The following is a 16764-nucleotide window of genomic DNA, read 5'->3' as shown; positions in this document are numbered from 1 at the left end:
CCGGATTCAGGTGTTCCAGCATAGACGGTGATTGGTTGGCCGGCTAAGTATATACATTGTACCCCTATCATCTACCATTAGCAGCTTCACCACCTGCTGTTTGAACAAATCTTACTGTGCATTCAGAGCAGTTTTTGTAGGCTCCGTGTACCGAAAATGTAGTTTCATTTTCCCTTAGGAAATATATTCCAGACAAGAGTAAGTATGAACAACGCAACAGTTAAACACTCTTGAGTCGGCGGCTTTTGTGTTGCTTGTTTGACCTATTGTTCGATCGTTTAATTTTAGAAGCTGATTATATCGACTGATTTCCCTGAAGTATAATTCGATTAGCAGGGTACTGACGTGATTATGACTGTTAAAGATGGAATTTTAATACTTCGTCAACCAGTCGATCATCCAATCATCCTTTTTATTACCAAAGTTTACAAATATGGTGTATTCAGGATGAATGAACTATTAATATATGGACCAATCACAATAAGAAATGTAAGCAGTATTACAAATATTCGTACCATGTACGTCTCCTAATTGGGGTACGCCGATCAACAATTGTACCAGCTCCCAACAGTTACCTATCCAGATACACATATTGATATATTCATATAAAACCATATATTGTGAATTAAGATTATCACTTATATGATTGAAAAAACGTTATTGCTTCAATGTATATTTACCAGTGCCATATATATCTGTGTTTTACACGTCACAATCCAATTTGCAGGGTTTAACATACACATGCACGACACTTCGCTTTCCTTAGTTAGTCAGTACACGGGATAGGTTAACTAATGCAGTAGTTACAATTCTCATTATTTCTATATTGTATGTTCTACAGAATGTCCTTACACACCTTAATACCCAGTGTTAATGAAAGTCCATTCTTCAACGGCTTCATCCGGGCTTCAGTAGTGACGTCATTTGGAGTTTTATGATAACCTTCTTGTTATGTTAGTTTTAATTTTCAACGGGTAACCAGGGCCTTTTTTGTTTCAACGGTTGAATTACATGGTAACTTTGGATATTTCTTTGTTTCTATTTATTTATTTATTTATTTATTTATTTATTTGTTTGTTTGTTTGTTTGTTTGTTTGTTTGTTTGTTTGTTTTGCATTCTTTGTTATATAAAGATACAAAATTCTCTCAGTGGGTAAATTGTCTTTCTAAATACTCTGCTTGATTGTTTCAAAACATATAAGTTAAAGTTAAAGGTAATAAAATTAGGGTAATTTCAGCCCACTGCAGAGGGTTAGCTGAGAGGGATAAGCCTAAAGAAGTCTTAAAATTATATAGGGAGAAACAGTTTTCTATAATTTGCCTGCACGATATCCATATTTCTAAAGATACTGAGAATGGGGACTATAGAATGCGTTATTGCTCCATTTAAATCTAACTCTAGAGGGGTCGCTATCGATCCTATTTAATAATAATTTTGAACATACATACATAAAGTTTGTAAAGACGAAAATGGTAATTATAATTTATTAAACACCACTATTAACGGTATAAGGTTGACGCTAACAAATATATATGACCCCAATTCCGATAATCATCTGTTTTACAGAACGTTATTTAAGCAGACATGTACAATGATTCTATTGCGATATACAGCGACTGGAATGTAGTACTCGATCCATCAATAGACCTTGAAAACTATAAGCACACTAGCAATCCTCAAGCCCGTAACGCTGTTCTAAACAAAGCTGAAGTATTGAATCTTATGGACGTTTGGAAAGAACTGGGCCAAGAAATACACGTAGTGGAAAAGATATCCACGACAACAGGTGTTATTGGACTTTTTTTTATAATTTCCGAGAATACCATTCCCCCAAAGGCCTTAATCCAACCGGGCTGTAAATCAGACCATTGCGCTATTACCCTTTCGTTGTCTGCATCTAAAACAAAGAAAAGGATCGTGTTTCTTGGAAACCGAACGCCTCGTCATTAAGACATTATGATGACATTGATGCAGTGTCAGATTTAGTGGAGTAAATGAAACTTGAATACTTACACACTAAAGACACAGCCGCGGGGTTAAAAGATATCGATGATGAAAATATCAATCTCACAATCAGTGTTCAACTGTTTCTAGAATCATTTTTGATGAAAGTCAGAGGAAAATCTATATCGTTTGCTTCGTACTTGGAGAAAGACAGACAAACAAATTAAGCATTTAGAAGAGAGTATTACTATCGAAGGGGACGACATAAGACACGACTTTCAAAATACCATTGAACTGTCTTTTGCTAAACTATCCAAGACTAAAATAGAACTTGAAAAATTAAAAGAAGAAGAAATAAGAGAAACTCAAGTACGAAATCCAGAGGCACGAAGAAGACGAGAGACCGACAATTACTTCCGCCACTTAGAAAACAGAAACTATACTAATAAACTTATTAACACAATCGTATCCGATCAAGGTGTAGAAATAACTGATATAACAGAAATAATTATACGAACAGAAATTTATTGTACGAAAACCTATATAAAACTGCAGGTGAAGTAAGCCAAAACAGCTAGCAAAAGGTTATTTCACGATCTTGTTACACCATGCTTAGATAAAGATTTCTCCGAGGAATTAGATGCAGACATCACCATAAATGAAATTGCTTTTGCCTTAAAGTGAGTGAAAAATAATAAGAGTCCCAATCTAGATTGTTTTCTTATAGAATTTTTCAGTCTGTGGAAAGATCGCAAAACATGCATTCACAGGTATATTAAAAAACGTTCAATAACGATTTTCTCAGTACAACAATGAACAGAGAAGTAATTACCTGTATCTCTAAATTAAAGAAAGATCGAAGATTTCTTAAGAATTTGCGATCTATTTCTTTCTTAAATGTTCTGCATAAAATCCTAAGTGCTTGCATCACAAACATGCTAAAGACAGGGAGCCTATATAGAGACTGTTTAAGAGTATCCCTGCTTAAGATATATAACATTAAATCTTCTCACTAATGAAAATCAAACGGGTTTTATTCCAGGCCGATGCATACAAGATAACATAAGACTTCTGTACGATATTATGTTTGAAACTAAGAGATTAAACAAAAAAGGTTTTATTAATACTGATTGGTTTTGAAAAAGCATTTAACGCGGTTTCTATAGAGTTTATTATGATGGTTCTGAATAAATCTAGCTTTGGGATAAAAAAAACCAGAAATGGGTTAGTATTCTAATGCCCAATGCAACTTCTTGTATTCTACGAAATGGACATTTATCTACTTTCTTCCAATATGGAAGAGGTTGGAGACAAGGAGATTCAATTTCACCTTACTTGTTTTGTTCGTTGCTGAAATACTTGGGGTTTTGATTCATAATAATATGGAAATAACAGGTGTCACATATCATATGCTGATGATACAGTATAAGCTCTGCGGTTTTCGGTTAGACTAAGTCTTCATCGATTATTTTCTCCTTGGTTCGATTGTTACTCACTATTTCAAGTTATTTCTGAAACTCGACATTACGAATTTTCTCTCGTTGCTCCGATATTGTCGCTTTTTGTCACTTCTTAAGATTTTTTCTCAAATTTTCGTTCATTCGTTTGGAAGTTCTTGGGACATTGTTGTAACCAAGAACCCTGATTTCGATTTTAGCTTCTTCCCTTATGCTCCAGACACACAAAATCAACACAGTTGTTATTTCAAAATGCTGACATGTTTCTCGAAGGAAAGCTTAAGTATATTCAGTGTAGATTAGGATCATGGATACATTAGACCATCCGTTTTTCGTCTTTCAAAATCGCGTGCAGTGGAAATAATATCCATTTATTTTAATTCAGATCACTTGAAAGTTATGTGTAAATTAATCTGTGATTAGCTTGCTTCTTAAATCCAGTCAAATCTCGATGAGTCGAATCGCTGGGGTTAAGCAAGTAATTCGACTTATCGATGTATTCGAGACATAGGTATGTCTATGATGGTAGAAAATATGGTCGGGACTGACAGGTACTTCGAGTATATGTTTTAAAGAAGCGTTAATATTAACTTATTTTATGAGGGTACAAGGACAGAAGTTGAAATAAAAAAGGCGTTCTGTTTTCACGTCTGCATCAGATTTCATGGAGGCCCGATAAAAAAACAGAAAAAAACATGAGGAAAAGAGGGTAAAAGCCTCACGACAGCTCTGATCACCCGATCCCGTCTTATCAAACTGGTTGACTCTTACGTCATACAGAGCAGACTTAGGATGCAGAAAATTTATGTAACCCGGATGTATCATTATGTTAACGGTGTTTGTTCTACGTCAGTCCACTGGTGCGTACTAAATATATGGGTGGCATTTGCCATTAACGTATCAATAACAAGAATTATGAAATAACTATTTTCAGCATATCTATTCCAATTTAATATGTCAGTGGGGACAATAATAACGCCTAACGTGGCCATTAAGCTATTGCTGATAGTCTTTCTTAGATGTCCTGTATTTTCACTCATCGCTTTTAACTATGCATCGATAGTTCGATCCCACAGTCCACCCCAATCAAATACGCCCATGCAACAAATGACTGTGGAATTCCGAAGATAGATTCTATATTAGTGTCATCTATCAGTCCCAAAATAATAATAGTAATAATATGAATATTTATACCTCGCCTTTTGCATACTAGATATAGTGCTCAAAGTGCACAATCATCCTTAATACCATAAATACAAGTAAAGTTATACCCATTGTTCTTGTAAGTGTTTTAATTAGCATAACTTGACTGACCTTGGGCAATGATTTCTACATAAAAACAATTAAATCGTACTCATTTTCATCATGCCTAATACATTATGTGCGTATATTAAAGGTTACACGCTACAACAAAAAATCAAACATAATTGAAACACAGTTATCACTTATTCATGACATATAAAATGCATTGCTGAATAAGAAAAAAAATCATAAGGGTATATTCGCAAATGAAAGCGAAATATTTTTTACTTGGGTTTACCTCCCTCGAAATGAAGCAGCCCCGACACCGAACCCAGTCAGAGCCGGTGGGTGTGAACTCATGTGTAACAAAGCCTGTTCATTGGCCACTGGTTCAGTTGCCGATATACTCAGTCGGCCCTTTGGTTAATAAGCCCGAGAGGTGTTCATTTCAAATTGATTTAGTCAATAGTTGAAGTTGTGCATTGTATATTGTCATTAGGAAACAGACAGGCAGACATATAGGTGTCAATAAACCAGACATTGAGTTTTCTCTGTGACAGAGTCTGCTTATCACACATATAGGTGTCAATAAACCAGACATTGAGTTTTCTCTGTGACAGAGTCTGCTTATCACACATATAGGTGTCAATAAACCAGACATTGAGTTTTCTCTGTGACAGAGTCTGCTTATCACAATCAACATGCTTTTTCATGTAACGACTAGATTATTTACTTGTTTTTGTACACAACCAAGATTAGACTACTGCTCACGACCTCATACCCCGAGCAGGCATACAGTTTCAAGCTCCGGGAACCTATTCGCTGCGCGTAGTCGTTGAAACCACTTTTTCCCCCAGCGCTGGGGGGGGGGGGGGGGGGGGGGGATTAGTGAAATGTTTGAACTCCGATTTCACGGGCTGGTTTTGCATCGCGTTTTTTTTTCAACTCTATAGGTTGGCATTTTTGATGATTTGTTTCGGTAAGTGCATACCGAAAGGTATCAGAATCTGCCGGTTTTACGTTGCATGTGACCTTTCCAGTCAGTATGTCCTTGTGGCGTAAGGCGTGTGTTTAATCACCCTCACTATGGTAGTTACTTAAATAAAGTCTGCGAGAGCTCTCTCCGTAGTTATTTAAATACACTCTGACAGGTATTTGCCCGTGCAGAGTTTATTTAAATAACTGCCTTGTAAGGGTGATTAACCTACACATAACCGAAGCTGTCTTTTAGACTATATTCCACCTGGTACCCATTTTCCGCTGGGTGAACACAGACAATTTTGAACAAACTCACTTGCCTAAAGTGAGATCACATGTGTTGTGGGGCAAGACTGAAGTCCTAGAAACTCAGGAGTCTCAGGAGTCAAGCTGTCACTCACGGTCACCGATAATAGGGATTTTCACGACCAAAGTTGCTTACTTCACACGACTGTGGCCTGATAATCGGGTCGGTGGGAGAGCCTTATGGATAAAGCGTTCGCTCATCACGCCAAAGACATATAGGTTCAGTTCCACACATCCCCGCGTTGATTTTGCTGGAATATTGTCAGAGGCGGCGTAAAACTAAATTCACTCAGACCCGAAATCAAAACCACTACAAGGTGATTTTGTCAGTGCTCCCGCACCGTGGAATGCTGTTCTGCTCAAACTCTGTAAGCCAAAGGTCAATAACTTTCTGAAAGTTGAAAGCAAGCCCGATGTATATTCAGCAGTGCTCAGCTTTAACAGACCCGTGAAGGTCCGGGATAGGACAGGCCTTCAGCAACCTATGCTGGCCAGAAAAGGCGACTGTGCTTGTCGTATGAGGTGACTAACGAGATCGAGTGGCCAGGCTCGCTGACTTTGTTGACACATGTCATCGGGTCCCATTTGCGCAGATAGACTCTCATGTTGTTGATCACTGGATTGTCTGGTCCAGACTCGATTATTTACAGACCGCCGCCATATAGCTGGAATATTGCTGAGTGTGGCGTAAAACAGACCTTACTCACTCATTCACTCACTCAGCTTTAATATATTATCTCAATACTAAGCTAACAGACTCACATTTAGTCTCAGAAATGAAAATATTTTACAGCAAAAAAACCCTAAAAAATAATAACAAAGTATAATGACAAGCAGACCAGAGACTTTCTTCATTTTCATGAACTGTGGTAATCTAGATTTGCCACACATTTAGACTTACATGGGCTGCGTTCGGTATCACAGTCTGTCTCACAGTCCCTGGACCACATTATTTTCCCTACAGCCTTGCCCTCCCTGCAGTGCTAAGGCTCTAAATAAAGCAAGTCTACATTTCCGTAGCTTCATAAATATGCCTGTAAGTTATACAGTTATCTGATGACTTTATCGTGTGACTTCTAACTGGTAGTGACCCCAATAACAATAACTAATGACTAAACATTAGGCTATGGGTATCTATATTTCGGGTTCTGTATATGACAGACTTAAGCGATAAAAAGAACCCGTGTTGTGTTCAGCGTAACGTGTTATAGTCATCCGTTTAAGTCGATACACAAGTACCAGAGTGTAGAGTGAGCGAGTCTAGTTTTTCGTCGCTTTTAGCAATCTTCCAGCAACATATGGGCTTCACACATTGTACTACACGTGGAATCGAACCCGCACTTTAACCAATAGGTTACCCCACCACCCAGAGTAAAGACATGAATGGAAATCGAGAATAGTGGGTAAAACATAGTAGCGTGTATTATATTGATAACAATGTGTTTCATGAATAATGTATTTATGCAGACTGCGCAGTATTTCCGACTCCGAGTGTGTTATTCATCTGTTATGAAAATATCCCGAGCACTTGATAATAAATTAACCCCAAGTATCTGAATGGACATACCTTTCAACGATGACTGAGTGATTGGGTATAGTTATACTTTCAGTAATGTTCCAATATCTCGGCGTGTGACAACAGGTATAGGCTTCGCACACTGTACCCATATGGGGACATGGGGAACTGAACCCGGGTGTTCGGCGTGACGAGCGAACGCTTTAACCAAAAGGCCACCCCCCACCATAGGAGTGTGAAAAATTCCTGCATGTTTTGAGAGTCAACGCTGCTTTTATTCCCCTTTGGGTATTTTTTTTATCTGGGGAACAGGTCGACTTTTTTGGTCGTACACTAATGAGAAACAAGAATATTTTTTATAGATGGCCTTAACTGAATATCGCGGCTTTTTACAAACGACTAATAACCAAAAACATTTCCTCTTCTCGTTAATACATCAACGCACAGTATCTGAATCGAAAGTTTGTTCAACATGAAATAAACGACATGCACCATATACATGTACCCCGGGACCTCATACTCCGGACAGGCATACTGTTTCAAGCTCCGCGAACCTATTCACTGCGCATAGCTGTTGAATAATCCGACCTGTACCATATTGAAATGTGTATACTAAATGTTGTGCGACGGTGATCTTTGTGAAGACAAAGGGATTGAATGAACACTACAACTTAAACCATGGGGGAGTACAGGTCGACCCTGCTGAACCTTCCCCCCGTACTACCGACGGATATACGTCATCATTCCTACCACAACTTCCGGTGATTTCTCGCTACAGTATGTAGGAAGGGTGCAATTTATAAGAAAACAAGGAGAGTGTGGGAGTATTCCCAAGAAGGAGAAGGACAGTGTGTCCCATGAAGATCCGAATTAGATTAGGTGTTCATAACCAGTGGAACTGGATGTTTACCATTCTTACACAAAGAAAACGCTGTACATTCTACAAACTTGTTAATATGTAAGCTCCTGATTACCTGATAGATATACTTCCACTTTCTACTGAAACCATTTCCGAACACAGCTTGCTTAACAAATCAGATTTGGCTATTCCTAAATTTTGCACCTCATTACCCCTAAAGTCATTTATTCATGATTCTGCAAGTTTATGGGATGCTCTCTCAACTACTGCAAAATGAACAAATTCATTGTCATTGTTTCAATCAAAGTTATTTGAAAAAATGACAGTGACCCAGAATATTGTCTATTTGGTGAAAGAAAGACAAGTATACTACACAAGAGGCTAAAACATTCGTGTAGTTAATCGCATGCAGGTTGTTTCGTGTTAATTTATCAGAGAATAAAGCTTGCAACTGTGGTGCTCCGGTAGACTAATGCTTAGTCTCTGAATATATCAGTTTGATTGAAACAAACAAACCTATTTAAATTGGAAAGGATCCCAAGGCTGCCCAGAGATTCAGAACGTGGGGACTTGCGCTTTATTCAGATCCTTGGTACTGCGGGGAGGCCTTGGCTTTAGGGAAAATAATGTGATCCAGGGACTGTGACACAGACTAATAGTGGTGGAAGATGCAAAACATTTCTTTTTAAGATTTTGAACTATCAAAAGTTTACTTGAATATTAATACCATACTTTATGGCAACCCTGCTCTGCCAAATACTATTAATGAAAATATCTCTAGTCATGTGCATGAATAAATTACAAAGTAAGCACAAAACAAACAAAACAGTACAGGAAAACGTTTTCAGGTCAGGTCCCGTTAATTCGGAAATCCCGTTCCGGCACGTTATTGATGGTTAAGTATATACAGAATGGACGCTACTAAATGTTTGCCGGAAGAGACAGCCGAACATATCTGTCTGACATAATGATGAAGATGCTGAAAATTTATATGGCTTAAAGTGCAAGTACTAAGAGGGTGCTCAAAGCGCTTCAAAATATAATACAGACCTAATAATTTTATTACTATTATTTTTTGTTATTATAGGATATTTATGTAGCGCACATATCCATGCAACTAGTGCTTGCTCAAGGCGCTGATATTTGTTTCCCTCGATCAGTGGATGTCAGTCTCATCGTCACACCGTATTATCGATCTCAACTAGTATACAACTCACTAGGCGCACCGAGTTTATTGTTGCTCTCTCATCCTAACGAGGCACCAAATTCACTGGCTGGGCTGGGACACATAGTTACAGAACTTTGTCCAAGTTTACTGCTCGTTGCTGTACCCACAACTAGGTATTTGCACGTATTCGTGTGGCCGACATCTGGTCATATGCCAACGTGTTCTTTAAGTGCACATGGTCGTGTTCTGCACACTAGGGGTTGTGACAACACAGAAAGTGTCTGCACTCAAAGCTGACTCCAACGTTTTCACATCCGGTCACAGGTGGGCTCGATCCCGGCACCTAAACCTCGCTGGATCACTAGTCTTAGGCTGGCGCTTTAGCCAGCTCGCCCATCACGATCAATCAGTGAGAGAGCGAGTTTCCTTTAACGCAACACTCAGCAATATTCCAGTTATGTGGATGATTAAATAATCGAGTCTGGACCTGACAATACAATGATCAACAGCATGAGCGTCGATCTAAGCATGGACACGAAGACATTTGTCAGCCAAGTCAGTTTGTCTGACCAGAGACCATATAATATATTATATGGTCTCTGGTCTGACCAAACGATTCCGTTAATCGCCTCTTGCAGCAAGTATGGGTTGCCGAAGATCAATTCTAACTCGTATCTTCATATCTGTCTTCATATTTTCGCGCGTTCTTTTGTTAGAGGCACATTATGGGATCCCCACTGCGTTTCTCGTACCTCAAAATATTAACCAATTATTCGCGAAATTATCCATCCATTTGATTTGGCTGGAAATGCTGTACTGCGTAAAATAAGATAAATAAGCTTTGTCAGGACGTTTCTTCAAACCATCGAAACGAAGTAATGGATTAAGAGCATATCTAAGTAATGTGTTTACATTTATAAAATACATCTAATCTATTGTGTTCTAAGGGTGTGGCTTTTGCCATCTAATGAGTATGGGTGATACAAGACGTGTTTTCCTTACATGGTTCAGTAAGTAAACACACTGGAAGCCGTCTAAATCGGCACTCAATGAGACTGAAGAAATAATCCGATTTAGAGAATGTCTCGGAACACACACACACACACACACACACACACACACACACACACACACACACACACACTTTTTCTTCAAAAAGCTGGATCCGCCCATGTTAATGTACAAGCCACGGATAGGACTGACATTTTATGTTGGTATTGACAACTTGCCGGATTGGACAGATTCCGGTTTTGACAGCTTCCATTGTACAATTTGTTTTAGAGAACGTTTGTTTCTTGAAATTTGTGTCTCGGTAGAGGTCACAATACAAAAAGTTAAAATGATTCTTCCATGCAATCGATTTCTGCCAGACTGTTATAGTGGAGATGGACGATTTCAAAATGTCCGATGTAGTGGCCATATAGGATTCAATATAAGACAGAATGTTATGGATGTCAACGTCTATTATTTTGACAACGTTTCTGGGTTATATTCATTGCCCCTTCGTCAGGTTAATGCCCCAAAGAAGTTGACATCCATAACATTTTGTGTTATATTAGAATACCAACCCTTAAATGCCTCACGAGCCTCATGCTGACTTGCTTTCTTGATCAGTACAAGGGATTATGAGTCAAGACTTTGAAATTCCGTTACGTGCTCCTGAAACTTTCTTATCACACAGATCGACGTTCCCAGATCATGTTTCACTTATTCATAATAAACATACAACAGAAGCACCCTGATGTGTTTGTTCATGAACGACACAAAGGACATCTTGCATTACAAACACGTCAGCTCAGTCCAGGTTTACATGAAGCATTACGTCACTAGTGTTGACTATACATGTATTACGTGTTTTATTGCTTGTGTTGCCGGCATATTGGCTCCGATTTCTCGAAACAAGCTTAGAGTTTTACTCAAATTTCAAACTGAGATTAGCAATTTGAAACAGCTGAATTTCTAACTCAACTGCATTGCTAATTTCAAGTCAAGTCAAGTCAAACGGTTCATTGTGCAAAAGGCCTCTGGTCCGTATATACCGAAGAGTGTGTACATGAACATACCATACTGTTATACACAGGAAGTAACACGATCTTGAAATGATTCATTTCTTTTAACCAGTGCATGTTTAGTACATAGTGAAAGGTTTAATATCTGAGATTCGTTCTTAGTCGTGAGAATATATACAAAAGCTTGCGGCATCCTTATAAAATGATTTTTATTATATTTCTTTCGAAGTTCACTATAAAATGGACAGACGAACGCAAAGTGAATTTTATTGCCTATTTCCATATCACATAACCGACAAATTCGTTTTGATTTTGAGAGGGAAAGTTTTCTTCACTCATTTCAACAAAGTCTAATAAACCTAGCCGATATTTGATAAAATGGTTCCTTAAAGTCTCCGTCGTGAGTATTGATAAATAGATTTCTGGTTGAAATAAGGTCTTGAAAGTTTTGTAAACAAGCATAACGTGAACTAACATATTTAAAGACCAAATTCTAACTTCCTTAAGAAACATGTCAACACTTCCAAATGACAGACATAACCATATGAAACCATAACCATGGGACAATAGAAGATTCCTTATATGCGATGCCATGTGCTTTTCCCCTTGTTATCTAAATGTAAAAGCATATTGTGGGCTATTTTGGCTAGACGTTGTTCGTGCATATGAAGATTGAACCATTATTTTAAACTTCTAATTTGGGAATTAATATATAAGGGGTATCCACATTCACCATACACCATACCATTTGGTGTAGATGAGCCAGCACCAAAAAAATTTATATATGCTAATAAATGTGTCTTCTCCAAACATTCATACCGAGGGAATCCCCATACTTCTGAGCCATACAATAAAATTGGTTGTATCTGGGTATCAACAGTATCTGACACTAAAATGCCATCATCTGCAAAACGTAACATCAAAACTTCTATTAGGTCTGGAAACATTTGGATGCCATGTTTACCGTTTGAAGCTATTTCAATATATATTTCATTTATGAAAAGTGAAAATAAGATAGGACTTAAAATACAGCCTTGTCTTAAACTCAAAGGGCAATCAAAGAAATCTGTCACACCTTCCCTGCTACGAACTCATGATATAATAGCAGACATTTTATCCCGTAGTCCAGCTTTCCAAAGACATTTCCATAGTTTAGGGCGGTCAAGTGAAAATAAAAACGCTTTTTTGAAATGCTTCTAACAGTTTATGCTTTCGTCGTGACAAAGTCTTTTGGATAAGTGCATAAAGAGTAAATATGTGATCTGATGTAGAATACTTCATTCTATAAGCCAGCTTGAAATTCAGAAATTATATCACGCATGTTTGCCCGTTTAGAAATTCTGTTTTTTAGTATTGTTGTAAACACTTTTCCTGGGATGCTCATCAATGAAATGCACCCGTACATGTCTGGGTCATCATGGCTACCGTTTTTATGCAGGGGAATTATTATGGAACATGACCAGCTGTTTGGGAAAACATTTTTTTCAAATAGCTTATAAAAGCATTTGCATAGAAAATGACATACCTACAAACCTGGAACACTTTAGCATTTCAGTAATTATATCATCTGGGCTGGGCTTTTTAGGTGATCTATTGCTTCACATATTGCATCATATTTCGCTTTCATCAATGGGTGAATCTAGCATCATTACAGAATTCGGTAAAATCATTTTGCTTGCCATCGATTTTCGTGTCTAATATTGTTTCATTTGAAAAACCTTCTCAAAATGACTAAGTCACAGTGTTTTTAATATGTTATCTTTAACATGGGGTCTATATTTCAGTGATCGTACATCTTTCCAGAATGATGAAGCTTTGCTCATAGAATTTACCGGGTTTTCTTGTTTACGCCTCCGCAAATCGACTTTGAATTTATCACAACAATTCTTATATTTGTTTCTACTTTCACAATACAAATGTATTTCTTTCGGTCAAGACTAGGACGAGTTACTCTGACTCTTCCGACTTTGAGCGTTAAGTGAAGTATTTCAGCAATGTTAAGTTTTAGTTTTTTTTCTCATACAAGATGATGAATCCAGCATTATTTGAACAAAATGATCAATTGCCTCCTCAATGTCATTATCAGGTTACAGAAGAGTAATTGTGTAATAGACGTAATTCTTTCCTGCAGCTTACTGAAAAGAAATGTCAGGTAGTTTGTCATTCCATATCAATTTCCCATAGTGACGCCCTCAGTTGGTAACTTGTTATTTGTTCGATTCATATTTGAGAATCTACTAGTCATTTCTAGAGGTGAGTGATCAGATTCCAGACGATCGCCAATATTCAGCTTGTGAATATAATCAAAGAAGTTCAAAAAACCAAAACAAGTCAAAGTAACCTATTTACCAAACAAGTTGTCCACTATGTTTGAGTGTAATATCAATTTATTTTGGGAAGTTCCTGCGGTTTCACAAGTCTGGGCGAAAGCTCACACATAAGTCAAACCACAAACTAAAGTTTCTGTCAAGAAATCGGGACCTGATTTGATCAGTTCGAGTATCTTAAACCATGTACAAAATACTATACATTGTATAATCTAACCCAGTTGTCTGTGGATATCTTGACGACGAGTTTGAACCACTTATTGACTAGTTTTGATGTATTCCATATCAAACGACGTGATGGTAAGATTATATTCATTATTCAAAATCAATTTCAAATGTGCTATAGTATGTAAACAGTAATTATTGCAGTAAACAGGATAGTGAGTGTAGAAAGTACACAAACTATATAGATTCCGTGATAGCGAAATTAGTAATGTCATTGTATTATGACGCCATACAAAACGTCATTGTATTATGACGTCACAATATTCTGCGACGCATTATTATTGCAATTTCTTTAGGCCATTGCATCACACTAACGTTATATCCCGTGGAAGTCGGTTTGGGGAAATAAATAGAGGATATTGTATGAGTGCATGTATTATACTGTGTTTACGACACGAGCGTGTAAATATTGGTGTTTTCCGACAAGTTATCTCACAACATTAACAAAATATTCTATTTATTATATACTCATCATTGTTTGTAAATGATCGAGACATCGTGTAATCCTGCAAAAGTGATATTCCACTCAGTGAAATAACATGTTATTCCACTCAGTGAAAATATCATTTTTATTTTCACCAGTATTTACTGTATTTCACTCTTAAAAATATAATAAATACCGATATTTAGGCACTCGTGTGGTAAACATCGTATGATGTGAGCACGAATATCGAATTCTGTTTACTACCGAAGTCGTAAAATCAGGGATACTCTATATAGGCTCCCTGGTAAAATTGAGGAAAATAAAACAAAATCTACTTTCAAATATGGCTATCCGCTCTCTCAAGTAGCAGGCAACTCAACAAAAGAAACGTGACGTCATAGCATTGCCCTAGGACATCGTATGCAAAATATGAACCCCGATATTTCCGCCCTCATAGGTAATAATTATTGTTATTGAGTCTGAGTCTCGTATATACTGGGTATAAGAACTATTCTCGAGTATTTCTCCAGCGAAAATTGAGCTTTCGCCAGTCAGATACGGCTCTTCATTCGTTTCATTAAATTGGTATAATTGGCAGCATAGTATTACAGGTATACCGGGGATTCAGGAAGTTCGAACCTTACAGACCCCACTTTGGCCCCACCTACGCAGAAAAACAATCTTAAATGTGGTCGTAAGTCATGAGAGGGGAGGGTAGGATCCGTCCATGAATAAACATGCCAATACACAGCCCTGGCACGGAATTAGTTTAGTGTTCTTTTACTATTCTGTATTTATTGGTGCCTTAAAGCTGTCACGGAATTGTTTTGATTGTTCGTATTTCGCACGGAAAACATGTGACTGAAGCCTGATGTTATAACTACCTGACATATCATTATGATGCAAAAATCATAATTGATAATAAATGTTAGAGGCATTCCTTATGTACACAGAACGTCTGAGAATATGACCGAAGGCACAAAACCTCCTTGTAATCATTATTTCAAATGTGTCTAAGAATGCTTGTGTTTTTACGACTCTTTTATATTGAGTCACAAAACTAAAACACGATCACGACTCGATTTTTCGGATGGAATAAAATACAATTATGAGAATAGTTATATAATCGTGTATTGATATTCTTAAATAACAGAGAGAAATAAGTACAACAATTATTTCCAAAGTTGGTCCATCCAAAGTAATTCATTCAAACCCACATCATTAATACTCAGAATTTGGAAACCCTACAGATATAGACGGACCTATTAACTTTGTTAGCAAAATTTAAAACCCCCGCGTTAATATAACCTTGACAGTTGACCTTTCCCATGCGGCAATAGTCTTTGGTATGGTTTTTCTTATTCCGACACTGCGTTACCATATTTGACATGCATATGCATAGACAGTATCCCAGTATTCACTGGTATCCCAACATTCCCCAGGAATCGAAAGTTGGGGAATCCCCCGATTCTTGTAACTCGGCCCCAGATACCAGGAAACCGTGACTGTTCGGTTTCGGAGAACCTCATAGAGACATTTCTGTGTTGGAGGCAGAAATACATACTGTGGCTCAAACAACGATTTCTCTAAGATATATAGTGAAGTGGGTTCAACTAAATTAACACAACGAGCAGCTAAAGTGAAGTGTGAGTCTTTGCTGCGTCCTCAAGTTGGGGCTCAACAGGTAATAACAGTGTTGACTTGTGACGCAATTACCAGGATATACCAGAATACTTTTATCGTATAACCACTGTCACGTGTTCTTTCTAATAGTAAGAAGCACTTTTGTCGTTGATTGATTAGTTTTGATAAATGTCACGTGTTTCGATTTATTGAACGTTGTATAAATGCCAATATTCAGTCAAAATATGGTCAGTTTCGCAATAGGTACTGAAAATGAGATGCTTGTGTACGATATTGTAACGGGAATCTTTCTCAGATTGTTAAGCTGTCAGATAATATAACATATAGTAATATGCAAACATGAGAGGCCATGTAGGCACGTTGTTTACCAACAAATATACCATGCTTGTCTGCGATTTGTTTCAGGTACCTGGAATTTGGGGCTAGGATAATTGTTATTGATTATTGATTTCAAAGTTAGCGACTTTAGTTATGCGAATTAAAGGAAATTGTGTTATTTTTCAATATTAGATTTTTATGTTCTAGATATCCAGAGTTTTACATAATTGAATTTTGGATATAAATGGAAACATTTATTGTCATTAGTAGGGCTGAGTAGTATTATTACTTATACTTCTGGGCTGACTAAAAGATTGATAATTGTAAATATCAGCACTGGAAATGA

At 37.4% G+C, this 16764-nt stretch overlaps 1 protein-coding gene across 5 annotated transcripts in view; it reads left to right on the top strand.

Annotated features, from left to right (window-relative positions):
- The window catches only part of LOC137273626 (signal transducer and activator of transcription 5B-like), a 64619-nt gene that overhangs the window by 13313 nt on the left and 34542 nt on the right, over positions 1 to 16764 (top strand). The window contains exon 1 of one of the 5 annotated variants that reach the window (XM_067806390.1): positions 15890 to 16140. The exons of 3 other annotated variants lie outside the window; for them this stretch is intronic. The gene's annotated coding sequence lies outside the window, so the exon portion shown is untranslated. Of the gene's footprint in view, positions 1 to 15889; positions 16141 to 16764 lie in introns of those variants that run through there. One more of the 5 variants, XM_067806389.1, reaches the window with a different exon arrangement.

Source organism: Haliotis asinina, chromosome 2 (assembly GCF_037392515.1).
Source record: "Haliotis asinina isolate JCU_RB_2024 chromosome 2, JCU_Hal_asi_v2, whole genome shotgun sequence".
In the NCBI taxonomy this organism is placed as follows: domain Eukaryota; kingdom Metazoa; phylum Mollusca; class Gastropoda; order Lepetellida; family Haliotidae; genus Haliotis; species Haliotis asinina.
The sequence above is the reverse complement of the archived record's forward strand: the minus strand, read 5'-3'. Positions and strand labels throughout refer to the sequence as shown.